The sequence below is a fragment of the Nasonia vitripennis genome, chromosome 2, assembly GCF_009193385.2.
Source record: "Nasonia vitripennis strain AsymCx chromosome 2, Nvit_psr_1.1, whole genome shotgun sequence".
Classification (NCBI taxonomy): Eukaryota; Metazoa; Arthropoda; class Insecta; order Hymenoptera; family Pteromalidae; genus Nasonia; species Nasonia vitripennis.
The window spans coordinates 24,430,999-24,451,644 of NC_045758.1; the positions used below are offsets into that span (position 1 = coordinate 24,430,999).

At 37.5% G+C, this 20,646-nt stretch overlaps 1 protein-coding gene across 2 annotated transcripts in view; it reads right to left on the reverse strand.

Annotated features, from left to right (window-relative positions):
• The window catches only part of LOC100678545 (zwei Ig domain protein zig-8), a 73,888-nt gene extending 67,250 nt beyond the window's left edge, over positions 1-6,638 (reverse strand). For both annotated transcript variants that reach the window (XM_008205075.4, XM_031924349.2), the window contains exon 1: positions 6,410-6,638. The gene's annotated coding sequence lies outside the window, so the exon portion shown is untranslated. The remainder of the gene's footprint in view (positions 1-6,409) is intronic.
• Positions 6,639-20,646: the final 14,008 nt, after the last annotated feature.

Below are 20,646 nucleotides of genomic sequence, written 5' to 3' on the forward strand. Positions count from 1 at the left end.
ATTTAATTCCGAAAAAGCTCCTCGGCTGAAGCCCGGCCTCCGAGCGAATAAATTATTCTCACGCATTATTATAACTCACGCTTGCGGGCCGCGGAGTCTGCAAAAAAGTCGCATTAAAAAATTAAACGGTTCAGCCGCTGCCGACTCACTCATGCGGCAACAAAACAAAAGCCTCTTGTAAAAATTACGCGTAAAAAAACAACTGCTAAACATATTTCCTAGTCCATTAACTGCGACTCTCATTCCCAAGGCGCTCGCGCAAAACCCTCGTCAAGGAAAGCAACGAGAGCGAGGTAAGGGCTGGAAAAAAGTCAACAACAGACAGACAGCGCTCAGCACCATAGCCGTACAGTCAGCCACCACAAGTAATTAAGAAGACGGCAATCATTTTACAGTAGCAGCTCTCGGCTATACAACTGGCGCGCACAGTATACTCGACTGTTGCACATTCCACGCCGCGAGTGTACACACACACATATCCGCGCGTGAAGAGATGAATGGCGAGCGCTGTCTTTAACGGAGCCAAGCGCGGAAAAGGAGGTCGTACAATGAACGGCTGAGTCGTCGCGGACTTCCTCTCTCTCTCTCTCTGGGGAGAGGGAGGGTGAGGAGGGAAAAAACGTACCTATTCTCAAAGCGACTGCTCAACCTTCTCGCGAGCTTTCGTCCCTCCCCACCCCCCCCCCCTCTCGGAGCTTTTGTTAAAGAGACAATTAGCATTCTGCAGACGGAGGGAGATGCGGCAAGGGCGGGAGATCATTAGATGAGGCCCGCCGAGGTCAGTAACGCCGGACGCGTACCCGCACACGTAGTCTGGCGAATTTACGTGCGATGCTTCTTTCTTCTCGTGCTTCCCCTTTCTTCCGGGCTCGGAACTTTCGCCGAGCTTTTCTTCCTCTTCTTTCGACGGAACAAAGTTTTGTTCGCCGTTCGACAGAGGTGTCGGTTGGTTGACTCTTGTGTTTTCGCGTTTTCTTCTTTTTCCGAGAAGAAAAGTCTATGTATACATTAAATTGATGCCACTTCGAAATCGTGATACTCCTTCATCTCTGAAGCACTCAAATTTCAGCACTTTTCACAGCAACGAAAAACACGACGATTCGATAGGCATTCCAATTCTAAACATTCAAAGCTCGAGGCTTTTACAAGCACATCCACAAAAGCAACGAAAGCTCTCTCTCTCTCTCTCTCTCTCTGGGCCATTTAAGATGGAGCCCGCACGCGAAATCGCGCGTAAAGCTATAGGCCAGTAGCAACAGCAAGCGGTAATGGACCGCGAGGCACTAACGGCGGAAAAGCGAGTGCATTCTCCACGCGCTGGTCCCGAAACATTTCGCGCCTCGAGCCCTGTCAGGAAACGCGAGAGTCGTTACACCCGAGCTTTCGCGTGCCTTGCTTGCCTCTCTTTCCCTCGACGCTGCGAGAAGCCACCACCTGTGAACTTTCGCATCGATTTCTTCCTGGTAAGGCTGAAGTGTCTTATTTTTCTGACTCTTACGCGCACGTTCGTCGTCGTGCGTTGCTCGCGGCGTAATAGTATATCCGAGAGCTTCGATATCTATACTGGTTTACTTCTTCGCTACTCTTTTAATGCAATATGAGTGTTTTCGCGGTCTATTTGAAGGCAAAATAGAATCAATCGTGTGATTTGCCGTTTTGATATCCGGCCATCGTATGATGAATACTTGACGAGGTAACGAATATATTATATTCACCGAATATCGACTGCATGTATAAACCGCAATGTATATGATTAATCTCCGAGGAATAAATCACTCTATACATACAGACCAAGTTTATCAATTATACACCTCTTCGGAAGTAAGCGCGTGAAAGCGTTAAATTGCTCGATCTAAGGGGGCTTCATTCCCAACAATCGTCTTGGCGATTAATTAACCCGATCTAATCACTTATTCTTCAGTGCACTCGGCCCAACTTACACCGGAATCCTCGACCAAAAGCAGCTGCCAGAGCGCATGTACGGAGAGGGACCAGTTGAGACTTGACTCGCATATATATATGGCCTTCGAGTAATTGTACACTCGGTTGACCGACTCTCAGTCTCCCGCCGCGCGCGAACTTGGAGGAATAACGCGCGAAACTTTGGATTCCAAAGCGGACAATGAAGCGATGTATTAGCACTGCGCTATTCCTACGCGCGAATCAAGCGCGAAGGATCATCGACTGGGGCATGCGTGTGAACGAGCTGGAGACCCTCGGATTAGAATGTGGGCTATCGACGTGACTGGCGTGTCGACCGGGAATGGTTATTTGAATAGTTAAGGTCGTGCGATTTTGCTGTCGTGTATACAGTAATGGAACTACCACACTTACCTTAATGGCGAGTGATAGGGAAGCGAAGATTTTTTTTTTTGAATCATCATAGAAGAGAAACATTGACAAATTTTTTCCATCATACAAATTAATTCGTTGACAGATTCCATCCGCAGCCTCAACGCACGCATATGCGGAATTCTCCGAGAGACAGAAAATCCTGCGGAGAATTTCCATTACTGAAAATGGTTATTCACGAAAATGGCCTGCCTTTGTAAGCGCGCTTTCTTTGGAATCCTCTGGTCGTGCAGGAGCCGAGGCTTTAGTCTGTGCTGCGTATACCGAGGCAATTAACGCACATGCGCAAGAGGGGCTGGTATAGCCCTGTATGCGTCAAATCGTACGTGCGAGATTTTAAACTAGCTTTTTTCTTCTACAAAAAAATTTCAAATTCGCGCAATACTTTGTTACTTCTTTTTGGACTTTTTACGCATTTAGTAATCTAATCAAGGATTTAATTACAGTAATTATTTTCTAATTCATTTTAAATTTTCAATTAAAAGCTTGATACTTTAATTCGCTGAACGAATTCAGTTTCTGCAACAGCACACTTAGTTGATTTCGCTACACAATGCCAAACTGAATCGTATTTTTATATTGAAATAAAAGGATGAAACAGAATTATCGAGCAAACTCTACGTTGAAAATAAAGCACAAAGTAATCGTAACACATGCTTGACTTATTTTAATCCCACGATACGCACTCAAATAATTGCGAATTTCAGTTGTAACATTAACTCATGTGCTGTCTACAGAATTCTATTTTATATAACTCTTCTAAATTTTATATACCATAAAAGTTGATCTTTAGTATCGGATAAATTTCACAGCGAGTCTCATTGGTAAAGATTCATTATCAGATTCACTTATACTTTTCGTCTGCACCGACAAACATAATTACATTTGAAAACAATTTAATTTTTATGCTTGAAATTTCAAAATTAGTACACGCATTCAAACAATGCACGCGTTGTTATGGTTACCATAGCATTTTATGCGAATTAATGTATTCTGTTCAACGTAAAATTAGGTTATAACGCGTATAATGTTGAAAAACACTTGAAGTCGATGAATACAAATCTACTGAACAACTTATTCAACGACAGGGATAGGCGTGGTACTTGAGCTGTTATAATTATAGTGCCAATCAAATGGATGGACTAATAATTTGCAAAATAAACACAATCCTTTACTTACAATAACACAAAGCATACTATATGAAGGTTATAATTATTATAAAATATAAATAAAAGCGTAAATTAAGAATCAAAACTGTGAAATGTATTGAAAGCTTCACTTACAGAACAAATGCCGAAACGCGTACCTATATACATTACGTCAACGCGTATACTCCGTCATTTCTGACCAAGCCGCAGCACATGGCAACAACTATATACCGCCAGTCAACAGTCTGCGACCACAGGAGCTTTTGGAAGGTGGTGTGCGAAAGTCTGCGAAAGTCTCCACGTTTAATCATAATAAAAATAAACGAGTTTTCATTTGTACGACCCCACACCAATCTACCCATGTCGTATTAATTCTCTTCTCTCCCAACTTTGTAATTATTTTCATGCGTTAGACAGCCTTTGTCGCGTATCGCAGCAATTGTGCGTTGCCCTCAGACTCATTCTCTTTTATCCATTATATTCCAAGTCTTAGAACTCTTGATGTACGTCTGGCATAATTGTCGCAGAGACATCTGCCTCTGCTTTTTCTCCTTGGTATATGTTCGCATTTTTTTAGACGCGTCGTCGCACGCATATTAAAACTGAAGTTTGCGTTTTGCGAAGACTTCGTCGTAGGAATCAAAGTGGATGCAGCGCGCGATCCGCGGCGGGTGTCGTGTGTATCTTTGTGTAATTATAAGTGTAAAGGAGAGGAGCTTTCTGAAAGGCTCGTGGAGGGTTGAAGATCACACTTCTTAGAAGCGCGGGAGAGGTGTTCTCTCTTGGAGCGCAGATGAGAGTGTTGAGGCGTTGAAAAATAGTGAAGTTCTTTGTAGCGTTAGTCTGTTTGACGCGTAGCTGCGTTGCCGTGGCAGGTGTTGGTTCTTTTATCTCGTGTTTTACTTTTCTTCATGATTAGAATGTGTTTAATTTTGCGTCGTGTTATATTTAGGCAAGCAATCCATTCTCTATTTTGCTCTGTTTTGAAAAAAGGAGGCACATAGTAATTATTTTATTCGTTCCTCTGGTTGGCTGTTCGATATTATCAAAAAAATGAATGTTGAAAAAATGACGACAAAGGCGTATTCCGCCACATTGTCGCTAGATTCTCTTTAAAGACAAAAGTTAATGTGAAAATTTGTAGAGACTCAACTCGCATCACTGTGAACATGTGTAAGTCAACGTATCAAGTATACTTGACGCTCTTTTTCAAGCGAATCTCAATTTGAATATGGAACCACTGCACATTGCACAGTTTTGTCAAAAATATGTTAAATTACCTCTTGGGTGGAGCAAGAAGAGATTCGATCCCTACAGGTCTCCATCTCCTACAACTTTTTACTAAGCAGCGTAATACACATCACTTGATATTCAAATTCAAATTCGTCATGAAAGAGAACTTCAAGTACACTTGAGACGTTAGCATTGCGAAAAATGCGCTTCTTCTACAACAATAATCAGTCAGGCCTCATTTGCTCCATTGATTTATTATAGAATTGAATACTAACATTCTTTACAACGATATTGTTATTTGGTAAACATGAATTATTTCTTAACGTAAGGAATTAAGCTATCGAACACTGAGATTAAATGCTTCATAACGTTGGAGTATGAATTTTGAGTCACAGAAGGAATATGTCATATATATATATATATATATATATATATATATATATATATATATATATATATATATATATATATATATATAATCATAGAATTAAAAGATTCAGTTTAATTATCCAACTTGAATAGATTACTAGATTAGCACACTCCTCAATAAAGAGGAGGTTTGCGTATACTTAAGAAATTAATTCCGACGATGCCAGCTAAAAAAAAAACTTAATATCATATCTATTTATAATTGAATTAGTTTATTATTTTCATCAAGCCTTTTTAAGAGCTCTCACTTCTTCAAAGGTAATTTAATGATAACATAATGGGTGGCATATTCAAGGCAAGTTATATGCATATAAAATTGTTCAAATAAGGGTGGGCTAACTAATTATTTTGCAGGTAGCGCATAAGTTCACATCAGTATTCCATTATTTTTTGCGAACGACTGACCCCGTTTCCGTTTGCCCGGCTCACTAATTTCATGACATCATCCACCTAAAGTTCGGGTGAAGGCAAAAAGGCACAGAGGCGTAGAGAACGAGGCGGAGAAAGAGCGCGAATGTGCACAAGAGAAAACAAGAAAAGGTGCGAGTCTTAAATTATACCTCTCTTTTGAAAAAAGACTCTTAGCTACTCGGCAAGTACTCGGGAAGAATAGACCGAGGACAGAGATTAAAAAAGTTCCGGAAAGTTGTATACTTATATACGTATTACTTTTGAGGCTTACGCGCTTTCACGAGCTTTTGAACTTGTTATAGATAAAAATGTGCAGATCTCTCTGGAAATTACATTTTATTAAAGTTATTTCGGACAACTAATTTTCCAAAATCTACTCATTACGTTGATAATGCGTATTTCATTTCTTGCATCAGCTAGTTCCTGTATTATGAATATTGTTTTTAATAAACGATGCAACCGTCCACCGTGTGCACGAACATTGAATATTGATGCACATGCATATTCTATTTATTTATTTATAGTACTATAAATTAGTCGATTTCGATCAACTATGAAGTTTTTACAGGTTTATATTATTCATGAGCTACTTAATAAGGCCTGTCAATTAATACATTTTCTCGTTTGCATATACCAATCCCGTGCAGAGAAATAAAAAAAATCAGCAATAAAATGCAGAACGCGTTGAAATAAAAAACACTTTCAACTCATTAAAGCTTTCACCGAAAGTTTTGTCAATAAACAGACCTATTACAATAACTCATAAACCAATAACCCTCATATTTATGTAACACGACCGCAAAAATACAGCAAGCGAATAACGCAAATAAACTCACCCTCAAATATCCCGAGCACCGAGCCAATTAAGCGTCACCACTGCTATCAGTCCAGCAAAAACCGGTAAAATCGACCAAACTCTCAGAAAAGAACAGTCACCATATTAGATTCGTCCATAGTTTAGAGTAAGCACACGTGAGCTTGAATCATAAGCCTTTGGCACTGAGCATAAACACGGGAGGCGCGGGCGAACGCGCGTGCGATGCGCCGGTCGTCCAGTGACTGACTGCTTTGCCGCGGCGTAAGCCGCGCGCGAGCTTGCGAGCGGCCAGGCGGCTCGGATGCGCGACGCAACGACACGTGCTCCTGCGGTGCTCTGCGAACTCATCCGTACTCCGTACGTGCTGGAGATGCTGGATCATGCCGTAGGTTACGATGATTTTAACAATTATTTGAAGTCGTTGAAGAGAGAATTATCTCAGCACTGTATTTATGTTTGATTTTCTATAGTTCAATTTTATACTTAGCTAAGTCACTTGCTTAGGGTGTGATCGAATTATAATGAGGACATTAAAGGGGGAGATCGGATGAAAATTTTGGCTCTATTCGAAATCTATGATGATTCTCTCTTGCTACTTTTATGAATATACCTTTAGTGATTTCTCAATACGATATCAGCATGATGTAGCCGATATTGAAGATGATCTTTCTTTTTTTATTCTTTTTAGGTATATATTAAAAATTATACTTTCCCAAGTAACGTTTGTATAAAAATATACTTTTGATTTTTTAAATATATATTCTTTTATTTACAAAATCTATGTGTGCATTTGTGGGATAAATCGATCTTAAATGAAACACTTTAATACCGCTTTTTCGGATTTTACGTAATCTCGAATGTGAATTTCTCTTTTATCTGTGTTTTTTCCATTCATGGTTTTTGTGCTGTTTTTTATGGTTAAAAATCCGTATATCACATCACGTTGACACGATGATAAAGCTTTCTTATATATTTAGAGTAAAGCATTCTTCTAAAAATATGTACGTGAATTGTAGATAAATATATAACAATTGCCTTGATATTATTACGCCCGGAATAAAAAAAAAAATTATTCATAGCAGAATGAAGCCTAATCAACATGACACATCTACAGCATTAGCAAGCTGTATAAATCAATACTCTTAATTCCTCAACAAAAAAGCTTTCTACATCAGTGAGCGAATTATCGAAAAACTGCTCATGTTTATCGGGACGCATCAAATAATAATACTGAAAAGCTGACATTTCCATCTACTTTATAATTCATCGAATCCTATATGAAGGATTGACCTCGATTACAGAAGTCATTTGCATTTAACTACTAACTTTGCTGACGTGTATCATATATTTTTATACTGCATATAATTAAAGTTAATATTTATTTACTATGAATCATAAAAACAGTAAAATTATACGTTATAATAGAGCAGACGTGATGAACTATACTATCCATTTAAAAGTATGTTCAAAAGTAAATGTACAAAAAAAATGTTTTTTTTTTCACTAGAACGTATACCGATTTATTTCTGCCTTTCCTCCCTGCCAGCCTCTCTACGCGGCATAGGAGGCGCCAATTTTTATGACGAACGACGAGCGTTCAACGCGCGACTGTGCGCGAAATTCGCTGGAACTAAAAAACCCAAACCGGGCACTGGACTGCGGCACTGACGATTCGTAAAACTCGGCTGGGCCGCACAACGACACTTGCGTTTTCAATTACAATCGATGGATTAATGTTCGAGCATCATTCATTCGCCGTTAGAACTGCAGACTCAGGTATTCCATTTTTACTGAAAATAGCCTGTATATCAATACCCTCGGCTATTTTTATCGAGATCGATGCATAAATCGTTCTATTTACGTTGTAGTCGAGATTCCACTTATTATAGTTCGTGTAAAGAAACTCTTACTTATCAAAGCTTATCCATACTTGGCCATAAATACATAACAGAGATTACATTATTACGTTTTACGTATTGAATTACTCGTGTTTGAAACGTCACATTTATCGATTCGTCAGCAAATAATATTCAACGTATCATACAAATTCATTGTTTCCAAACATGATTTGAATAAGTAAAGACATCGACGGCACTGTAGGGCAGCATATACATATAGGAAGGGGCAAAGTTGCCGCAGAATATTCAATGCAATGAATACAAAATCAAGCCAAAAAGTCCCGCGCACCAAAGCCTGGCCCTGCAGCGCAGACTGCCACGAAATAGATTTTATTACATTGGATATATATATACACACACAGAGAGAAGCTAGCAAGTAACATAGAACTGAATTAACTATTCGTCCGGAACATCACGTGCAAATATGTCCCGGTAGTATAACTTTATCGTTCGCGATTCTAACGAGCAGTCGTTAAGATACATTTCCGTAGCAAGTTGCACTCCGCGGCATAGCAGCAGCAGCCGATCGTGAAACTTTTGTCGTTAACCGATCTTCATTTACAATTCTTAGCTCGACGTTGCGTATATAGCACTGGCTTTGTTTAAAGCTCGTGTATATAATGAATGAAGCCGCTGTGCCATTGGCTGTATTGCTGCCTACGTTATATATCATATATTTGTCAGTTTTATTAAAAAACCAACAGATAAATATACACTGATTAAACATTCATCGGATAAATCGCTCATGAGACGTCCGTTATCGGTACATCGATTCTTACAATTCTTCCAGTTTGATTACGTGCTCGAAGGAATAACGAAGCGATTTTCAAACAAAAATATTAATTATTGGAAAAATAATTCCAAGAATTTTCTCGGAAACCGAGTACACGTGCTAATGGTCTTTTTCTCATCAGATTGCGCTGCAGCATAACAAAGATACCGTATGCTCAGTATTAAAATGATCGAGAAAATTACAATTTTTTCTTTCTTTGCGCGTATTTTCTCGTCCGTTGCGCAGCGCGTGTATCTGCGATAGCTGTATGCTTTGTCGGAACAAGCCCAATGGGGTCGTTCGCTGATTAACTTACAGCGGCGAATAAAAAAGCTATAAAAGGGAAAACTGTGCACAGCGAACCATGTGCGTTAATGCTTGGAATTAACTGTAATTACATTCAATCGGACTTTGCGAATCTTAATTAGGTTAGATATGAACTGGGAGTATAAAACTGATATTGCTTCATCAGAAATGTACACTTAAAGATTGTATAATGGAGCTTTTCATACGTATCTTTATTAAAATTCAATGCTTTATATCCATATAAGAATAAATTAAGTAACAGGCAACGATCATGAGCACTTAACTGGTGAATGACTCGATCCTTTACCTAATTTCCATCCGAGCAACACCTCCCAAAGATATGAACCACCACATTCGACGAAAAAGAAACCGCCTTTCCATTCTATGAAAAATTGCAAGTCAGTCTATAATATGCCTTTGCTGCGCGTCTGGTAATTGTAAAAGTCATCGTGAAAATTTTAGCGCCACGCGCCCAGCAAGATCTCGATAATCTCTAAGTGTATATAGGCCGAGTCACGTGAGGTATATATTTGTCATAAACACGATGAGGTGATAAATTTGTAGCGTGCAATATCGATCGTTGTCACACTTTTTCGCGCCTCAATTTCAAATTTAAACGAAATCAAGAGGTGCAGCTGTGCAGATCGTAATTCGGTCGCTATATAGGTACTCGGATAAGCGAAAAATTCATTGTTCCGATGCTCGTGCGTTTCGTGCGGTTTATTCGCAATTCACTTTAATCCTGTATACCTGTAAAAATATTTTGTACTTTTTTCGAACTGAAATGCAAACGTTTTTCCAAGCACAATACTTTGATTCCCCTCGAATATCGTCGTAAATCAATATAAACAATTCAAATCTTCAGCGAAATGCAATATTCTCAAAGCAGATACACTTATACCCTGCCCCTGTGAGTAGCTCTGATACGTTTATACGGGCTGCGTACTTTTGCATCGACGTCAATGGGAGTATAGGTATATAAATGGTAAAAGACGGCAAAAGCGGATCTCGCGACTTTGAAATCCACTTTGACTGTATTCGAGAACGTGCACAGAAGCGACTCTTGTAATATATATATACACACACACAGTCCGGAACAACTTTATATACGCGCGTGTGCACGTACCGATGGTGCTTGCACGTCAACGGAGCCGTTTTGTATCCCTTTACAGGGTAAATTTGAATTGTCGATCATCGATATGGGATTACTTTGATCCGCTTCCTAAACGCGCGTATCGAATTTCCCCATCTAACGAATTTTTATGCTTCACTATATGCCCTTTTTTGCACAGTATATGCGCGCTCTTTGAGAACAGGCTTTGTCAAACATCTATATGCACAGAAAGACTAATAATGAGATAACTTCTGTCTGAAATCGATGAAAACTCGCGATATTTGTACATAATCTGACTCTGAGCACGAATCGCCCCTTCGAGATTGCTAATACCCAGGTACATCAGTAATCAGCCGCTGTATAATACAGCTGGATGAAATCATGCAGATAAAGCTCGGGGCGTTCATGTCACTTGGATGACCAGCTTTTTTGCTCTCAGAGACGACGCGACACCCGACAGTGTATATAGCAGCTCTCGCTAGTGCCTAATTGGATTATCTCGCTAATTCCGTTACTCTAATGCCTTGTATATTCGTATCAGTTATCTCGTTTGCGCTCTCGCGCGAATTAAGCCTTCTAGTGTGCGCATCAGGGCAGGGAAAACTTTCTCGCGTGCAGTGTGCCCATTAATCGACGAGAGGAGAGCCGCTGCTTGATGAGAGCTGCCAGAGAGGAATAGCCGATTTTGCGAATGCGGAATTCCGGACCGAGTTGAAGGGCGTTGGTTTTTGGACGTTTCGTGTGTCATCGAGCTCTCATTGCGACGGATTTGGTGAAATTCGAAAATTCAGAAGATTTTCAACGCTGAATTGTTGCGTTGATTATTGACTTTCGAAGAACTGAAAATTGCTTTATCAATTTTTTAACGAATTATATGATTATGTGTTCTTTACGAAGCTTGAGAAATGTAATAATATTAAAGATAATAAAATTTTATTAATTAAACTTATAAAGCATTGAAGTGAATTCAATAAAATAGCAACGTATATACATTTCTTTTCATAAGATAAGCCACGTCACATATCAAAGTCACCTCCTATTGTTCAAGTGATTTTTAATAAAGCTGTGTGAATGAAGTTATTTTTAAATGTAATATTATTATAAAAGGCTTTTATGAATTATTTAAAAATTGGTTGCTGTAATGCTGCTTTTATTAAAGTTTATATAAATGTTCAATAAAATAATTCAATCAATTTCATTACCAATATTATAATTATTGGTAAATGTTATGAGTTGAGCTGTGCAATATACAATATTAACAATTTAAAAAGTACCGATCAATACTTCAACTTTTTGTATTGGCGACATTTATACGGATCGAAAGCACTTTCCGAAAGCCTCTTGTATATTTGAGATGAGATTCTTGTTATGTAGGAGATCCGGGAAACTCTTAAAGACCAAGAAAATTGTGTCGTTGCGAATACTGTAGAGAACAAACTTATGGCTATATGTAGGAGGCGTATACATTAGTTGTCTGTGGAAATCTTAAGACGAATAAAGAATGAATTCACAGCGTTGATCTACAAATAATGAAAATTATTTATTTGCAAGTGATAGTAACGATGATATTAAAAGTAGATTTTCAAAAAAATATTCTTTTATTACTCTCGTAGAAAATTGAGGCTAATATGGCCACGATATGCCAAATTTTATGCCCAGTAGCCAGATTATGTGGCATATCGTGGCCATATGTCCCTGTTAACAGGCGACGGTAAGTGGACATAATATGCCATAAAATTATGGCGAATGTTTTATACATGGTAAGCTAACCTTGCACACATTTATGTATATGTACAAACATGACAACACTCACACTGAAATGTACACTTTTTATGTGGGTTTAGATATTAGAAACATTAAGTAAAATTTGTGTGTTCAAGATTTTATCAATGATGAAGTGTAAAAGTAATGATCTTGATAGATATTCAGTGTTCAAGTCAGTCGCAGGCAGTGTTCCGGACGTAATCGAGGACTACTAGGGATAATAGCAAGTGCGGCGTATTTATTCTTTATTAATAATATATTCTACCTGTAGTTTTAGCGAACGTTTTTCCGTCATTTGGCTCTCATATGCGCGAATCGACAAGGCGATTCGTGGCTTCAGGCCAATACGGTTAGGAGTGGTTTTATAATCATTCCTAGACTGCCACGACCTCAGTAGTGAGTTTACTCCACGGATTTTGAAGGTCACTTTCAGTGCGGAGAGGCTAAAGGGCCGATCTGTGACTGCCAGGCCAGAGAATCGAGTGGCGAGAGGTGTTCGCTCGGGCACTTGACTGCGTGTGTATAGCTATAGATATAGAGGAGCGCGCGCACTGCTTCGAGTCCTTTCGGTAGTCTTCGGGAAAGCGTCTTTGTCTTAGCGGGCCCGAGTTTTCGGCGGCGTTTAATGAGTAGAGCGTCAGTTCTCGGCGACAACTTGTGAGAGAAGGTCACATCAGGACCTGATCGTTAGGAGATTTCAATAAAGTCATAATATTTTATCAACAATGATTTCACAGTTTATTTTTGAACCTTAATGTAGTCTTGTCCCATACAGGCAGTATTCATCATAGTGCCTTATATGCAGTGTATTCATGGAAGATGTTTAATTTGTAATGTAGATGCTTATTTTATTATGGAGGAACAGGCTAGCGTAACAATTTTTGCTTGTCTATCTTCGCTAGCTGATCCACACCGAAGCCCATGGCTCCGGGAGCAAAATTTACACATGGGTGTTTACATGAGAATTTAAACTACAGCATTTGAGATAAAGACAAGTGGATATATTGTTTTAACAGCTTGAAACAAATCACCATGCAAAATTTCAACCCTCTAAGTATGATAGATTTTAATTGAGAGCAAAAAGAAAAATTGAAAAAAGTAATCGTACAATCATTGAGAATTTGATTTTGCTCTCAATTAAAATCTATCATACTTAGAGGGCTGAAATTTTGCATGGTGATTTGTTTCTGTTAAAACAATATATCCACTTGTCTTTATCTCAAGTGCTGTAGTTTAAATTCTCATGTAAACACCCATGTGTAAATTTTGCCCCCGTAGCCATGGGCTTCGGTGTGGATCAGCTAGCGAAGACGACAAGCAAAAATTGTTATGCTAGCCTGTTCCTACACAATAAAATAAGCATCTACATCACGAATTTAACATCTTCCATGAATACACTGCATATAAGGCTATATAATGATAGATACTGCTTGCGACTGTCTCGAACACTGAGTTAGGAGAATATCTGTCAATATCATCACTTTTACACTTCATTGTTGATAATCTTAAACACACAAATTTCACCTGATTTTGTTTCTAATATTCACACTTACATAAAAACATGCATGCCAGAATAGTATACATATATGTTAGTGAGTTTTGAGTGTTATTATATGTAAATTTGTATGTATGAATATTCAAGGTTAAGTTACTGCTCTTAACACATTGCCTTGTATTTTCAAAATTTATTATAAAATCCTTTTTTTAAACGTAAATGATTTTAGAATTTACTGCGTTAAAAGAAATTTGATTATTAAGTTTATGGATTTTAGGTTATAAAGCCATTGGTGGAGTCTCAACATATGTGGACATATTATGTTGACATATTATGCTAAGAAAAATATGGCCAGTAGTATATATCTTATGGCGTATTTTCTTCGAGGGTAATAATGAAAAATAATGCCTGTATGATTTAAAAATACACATTATTTTTTATCTTAATAGAATTCTACTATTTTTTCAAGACCATAAACCAATCCAATGATTCATCTTGAAAACATGCACGTTGATTGTAAATGTTTGCTTATTTTATACATTTATACTTGATAAGATCAAGAAGAACCTCACAATTAAAGCTAAATACACGTTAACTGACGTTCGTAAAATCAAAAAAATTTGTGGCTTCATGCGTTTACAGTAGCCCCAACGATGCAAGCACATTGCAGTCTCTCGTTTTTCTTATCGGCACTTTAATCATCGCGCATACGTTCAAAGGGCTATTTATTTTACGAGATTTGCAATAAAACTCTGGTATCTGCTGTATGTCAAATGAGAAAATATTTCGGCAGTATGAATGTAAATTATATTTAAATGATTGTCGTACTGAATATTTATTTTTTCAGTGAGGTTATATTTTTAACAAATTATTGCATTTTCAAGCTCTCCTTTTATAGATATATATTATATTTGTTTATGTATGAAATCAAGTTATCCAGAATGAATTTCAACTTTATTTGTATGACTCTTTTTGAAGAATCTGGATTAATCAATTGCTTCGATCATGTTTACAAATGAACAACTTGATCATAAAATATTAAACTGCAATTTAATTATACGATATAATTTAAATTGCGTTGATATCTTAAAAACTCACTGGAGGTATAAACATATTAATCAATTCGATCAAACATTGCATAGAATTTTAAATTAATTCAATTCAATCAATCCGGATTAAGCTGGCTTAGCAACCGCAGATATAATCGTCTTACCATTAATCAATTGTCGAAACTTCTTCACACCTCAATGTTGGTTAACAGTTTACCCAAGCGAATGGATCTAGCAGCTTTGAGTGTATCTCAAATAGATGTACACAGCGCCTGTATAACTTTGAAACAGCAATTTTGTTTTCAATCAACCTAAACCATAGAGTAGGGAAGAGCAATCTTATTCAGTCGACTAAGCTAGACTCGCTACCTCAAAGTGAATAAGATTCTACATCGCTTACTTTTCATCAACTACTCTATATACAGACGATTACTCAACGGATTAATTAACTTTCGAAATCTGTTCGATCCTGAAGCAATATATATTGGTAATAAGGCTAGTGACGAAGGTGCGAATTGATGCATAGAGTATAATGTGGGCTGCCAAACTCACGGCTATATTGGCGTGATGTTTATCGCAGTAGTGACGGACCCACAAAGGTCGAAAGTTACTCGAAAGATTGACGAGGGAGAGCAGAGGGGGCGAAAGGCAAGCTGGGATGAAATAGCGTCGGTGTATTACTGCCGGTAATGCGGAAAGGGCTTTACGTCTGACAGGTCCACATTCACCGAACGAGTATGTAGCCATCGCCCTAGTCCCGTATATGGTATCGTATGTGTACAGCGGCATCGTGCTGTATACCTAGATCTAACTTATCGTCCACCTTTACCTTTCTCGTTATGCGACTACTTATATTCTTTTCCTTTATTCGACACAGAAAGCTTCTTTTGATATTGCAATGAATTTTATAACTGGATAAAATATAAAACATTCTAGGGGAATATCATATTTTTTTAATCCACTTTTTTCGTAAATGAAATTTAAATGATTTTTCATGATACCATTGCACGAAAATTTCAATTTTCCAATTGGATCAGTCTGCTAAGTTGAGCTTCGTTATAAATGAATGCTCTGCAGGGGCACCGTCGCAGACAAATTTTACGCTTTTTCTTCTATTGCTAATAACGTCTAGCCAGAATACTCAGTTTCAAGAGTCTCGGCAATTCAACGAGCTACTAGTAACCTTTCAAACACCGAGTGACAATTCTAAAAAGCAACATAAAACTTTGCAACGCACTTATTGGTCTTCGATTCGCTTTTTCCATTCACTCTAAAAAAATCGCAATATAGAATCGCCCTTCCGAAATAGCAGTCGCGTATGCGGCTGATGCTTATTTCGATGAAATCGTTTTTTTTTTTCAATTTCATCCCTACACATCTACGCCTATTCGTTTGGCCGAGCCCTAGAAGCAAATATAAAAATCTCTCTCTCTCTCTCTCTCTCTCTCTCTCTCTCAAAAAAAAAAAAAAAAAAAAAAAAAAAAAATAAGCTCGGCCGTCGAGCCACCTATAGCGCGTCGCATCCTCGCGGCTCGTAAAAAGTCGGCAAAAAGCGCGAACGAACCGAAATCGAGGCAGCGCAAGTCTCTCGCGCACGGATTGTTTGCGGTCGATATAGGCTGTCGACTGTGCGCGCTGCGTGAATCGCCGGTACCGGGCAGCTGACAGTTTTTGCTTGATTAATCGTGTAACGCTACGTCCGGCGCTCTGCAGCGCAGCGGCTCGACATTAGGAATCGCGAGCGATAGCAGCAGTTTGCCGAGCTGCAAAGGCTCGCCCTGGACGGATATGTGTGTGCAGCCCGCATAGGTGCATGCGTATGCGCAGTATGGGCGATGCCACAGCGCAACCGAGATTTATTGTTGGCGGTCCTTTTCACGAGCAGAAATTTTCGATGCCCGCGCGAATATACGCTATGCGCCTGTGTATATACATTTGATGCTGCGGAGTGTGTGTATATGTATATGCGAAATGCGTGTAAATAATTTGAAGGATGGCCGTAGGCCGCTTGCGGCTCTTGATAAATAATTCGGGCTGGCGGCGTTTAATGACGTATTGCATAATAAGTCGGCGTATACTTGCGTGAAAACTGTACCTGGTTGAAAATAGCTTATTTTTTCGCGCAATCTACCCTGTTGATCGCGGATAAAAATAATAGTGTCCGATTTGGGAATATTAAGCTTATTTCGAAGCCAATGATTTAATTCGTTAACTGGTATATAGCTTTTCTCGTGGATGAGCTTCACTAGGCATATAATTATATTAGGTCCAAGCTAAGAATATACTGTACAATGCAATCGTTGACGTAACAATAACTTAATTCCTGATATGGCATAATTATCGAAACGGCGATGCGGACTTCAGTATTTTTACCCTTATATGCACTGAAATTAAATTATATTGGAGCGGCTTTCACAGCAGAAAAGTACCGCTTATGTTTATGCTTCGAGAAAAGTTCACCCGTATGTTCGATTGCATTCAAGGCGCATTAAAGTACCGATACCCAACAAGGCACGCAGAACGCGAAGCACGAGCGTTTTTCGCATAATGTACGAACGCTGACGCTCGCGCTTCGCGTTCGTAATGCCTGTCGGTGCTTATACAGTATTATCCTGTTTTTTTTTTCAATATTGTTGTCAAAGTTTTTATTGGTATTCTTCTGGCGGTCATCAACACTATCATCAAAACTACTGGAAAATTAGTAACTTATTTGTATTTGTATCAATTATTTATTTTTGTTTGTAGATATTCTTAAAATATATCTTATTTTAATTTTATTCTATTGTAATTTCAGATAAATAATACAACACTTTTATATCGCAGTTTTCAAGAGGAAGTAAACAAAAGGATGATATTTCGTTTGTAGGATTTCAATTAGAATATTAGAAAATTGATTGTTTAGGTATTTAGCATAGTTTAGAGGGATGTAGTAAGCTACTTAGAGCTTTTCTCCAATCTAAACAATTTTCTTTATTGAGTTTAGATTTTTCTAGTTCAGTATATACACTTGAATTTTGAAAGTGAATTGTACTGATTGAGATTAAAAGATTTAATTAATATAGCATACGTTGTTATATGATGCCAAGTTACACGGATTGTATTCGCCGATTACGTATTTCCTAAATTATGCATTTTTTATAATTTAATTAAAAAGTGGTTTAATTTTGTATATATGTATGAGATAAAGGGCAAAATATAACTTTCAGCTTTTAATAATATAGGAAAATTGCCAAAAATAATTGGGTTGGATGGGGCATGTTGCACCGAAGTTATTATTGAATTTATGTATCAAAAAATCGCTTTTAGGGTTGTGTATGTCAGAAAGTGATTAAAAAAAATGTTTGCCACTGTAAAAAGTTGTATTTTGAAAATGTTTACAACTTTTACATTTAACATTTTCATGTAAAATGTAAATCCGTAATGTTTTATGGCAAATAATTGGTTTTTAGCTGTAAAATATCGATTTTGGGCTGTAAACGCGAGTTCTAAGCATTTTCATAATTTGATGTTAATAGGAAAAAGTTGTATTTTTCAAAGATCTATAACTTTTCTATTTAACTTTTTTTTGTAGAATGTTTAGAATTCGACTTAGAGCTAAAAACCCGTTTTTAGCGATTTTTGGAGCGCATTCTACGTATACGTGCAGGATCAAGCCCAAAATAAAATTGTCAACTTAGTATTACTAGGGGAGTTCGCACACAAATTTTTAGCCCGATTGATTAAAGTCTTTCCGAGATAATCGCATCACAGGAAAATTAAAAAAACGCTTAAAAATCGAACAAACTGTGCCCGCATTTCAAAACGATGTGGAGAATCGGGATAAAAAAATAGTTTTTTAGCTTTTGCAAAAGGAGACCTAAAATTTCAGCCCGATCGGTCGAAAATTGCGTGAGATATCGCATCTCACACATTTTTCGCACACGAAACTATAAGGCACTTCCGTGTCGCGGTCGTGCCTAAAAAGTCGGGTAAAAATATCGATATTTTCACTGAAAAATCCTCACGAGTAAGCTCGTTACGTCAGCTATAGTCGATATATACCGTTTAAAACTCAACTCTTGTTCCGACGTTGGATCAAAACATCTACAAGCACGTATTACAAGTAGTTTTCCACTCATATCAGAGGATGTATTCATAAATATCCAGAGGATGTATCCATAAATATCCAGAGGATGTATTACATAAATACGAATTGTTTTCGTAATAGTACTTTGGTTGAGGTTTGATTATTTATGAATTTGACATTTTTTTATGCTAAAGCAACGTGAATATAGTGATTTTGTTACAGTTACAGTTATAGCATAAGTGACCCAACCAGGGCCAACAAAAAGCTGTTTTGGCATACAAATAAGGACAGTAGTAAAGTACCTATGCGCCAACTATTCACACTGGCAATCAGAGACGCTGAGAATTTAAGCAGTGGAGGTAATATTTGATTACGTAAAACGTCTGATGTCAATGACAAAATACACCCTTTTTATGAGATTTTTTATATTTTTAAGCTTTGAAATTGATACGTTTGTAGAGATCATACCAATCAAGAAACAAATAGAATGATTTATCATCTTATTGATGTAAATATGATTCATTGAAGTACAGTTTTAAGCTATGTTTATATAGGTGAAAAAGTATATTTTTTGTAGAAGTAAATAACTATAGAAAAGCAAATTTATAATTAAAAATAAATCAAACTCGCCAATCTAGTGAATGAAAACGGCTAAGAGGATTTCACGGTGAATTATAGTCAGTAGAAGTGGTAAAACGAATATGCCACGAACAGAAGAAACTCGATAAAATGTATTTACTAATCTACTTTTTATACTGCAACATTGATTTCGTTGCGAAGTATAAGATTACTCGTTATTTGAGGTATCGACAAATTGAAACTCTGATATGTTATATAATAAACCAATATTTCCATCTGCTACATATTGTTTTTACCGTTACAATATCTTTCTTTCATTAAAGAGTACTTTGCGGACAAAAAATTTGACACTATTCTTATTTGCATAGCATTATATAAATAAATAAATTATTATATCTGAATGGTGTTTAGACTGAACAGCTATGATAGTACATGTTGAAGAGGAAGAACTTAGCATAATCACCAAGAATAAAAATCAATTGCAATAATTTAAAAAAAAATGTTACCTCACGCTGCTGCGAAAAACTCGATTTTCCATTAATTTCTCATGCATGAAAAAGTGTCCTTTTTATGCACGTATAAGAAAAAAATTAATAGAATCTTCAAACATTTGATTTAGACAACTGGGTATATCGAAAATATTGACCCAGCATTGGCCTTTCTTACCTCATCCGTAATACTGGAGAATTTTCTATCGAATCGATCACACGTACTGCATCCTCATTCATAATAAAAACTCCATCTGCACTTGAGCTTAGCAAACCTCTTCCGCAGCTTGGCTTAAGCATCCTTATGTAAAGCTTGACTTTATACTTAGACTACAAATCGTTCACCTCCTCTTTTACGCCGCGTAGTAGGGAATATATAGAAAATATTCCTGTATCGAAATAAGACTAAAAATAAATATATTTAAAAAAATGATACGGGCATTTTGACCATCGATATAGAAATTCAAGGTAAAGTAAGGTACAAAAAGTTAGCAGTAAGCTTTTTATGTCGTATTTACGTATCGTGCCTATAATTCATGTGTACAGAGTTGTGAATTCAATTGTCGAGCCCAAAGATTTACTATCGCGCGAAATTTGAAAAGTCAAAAAGAGAATTGCACCCCTTTTCTCCATATACGTTCTTTTAAAGATTTAGCAGCTCACGCATTACTCGTCCTGACTATGCCTCGCACACGTCCGCTTGCACGCCATTATAACTTAGCGAG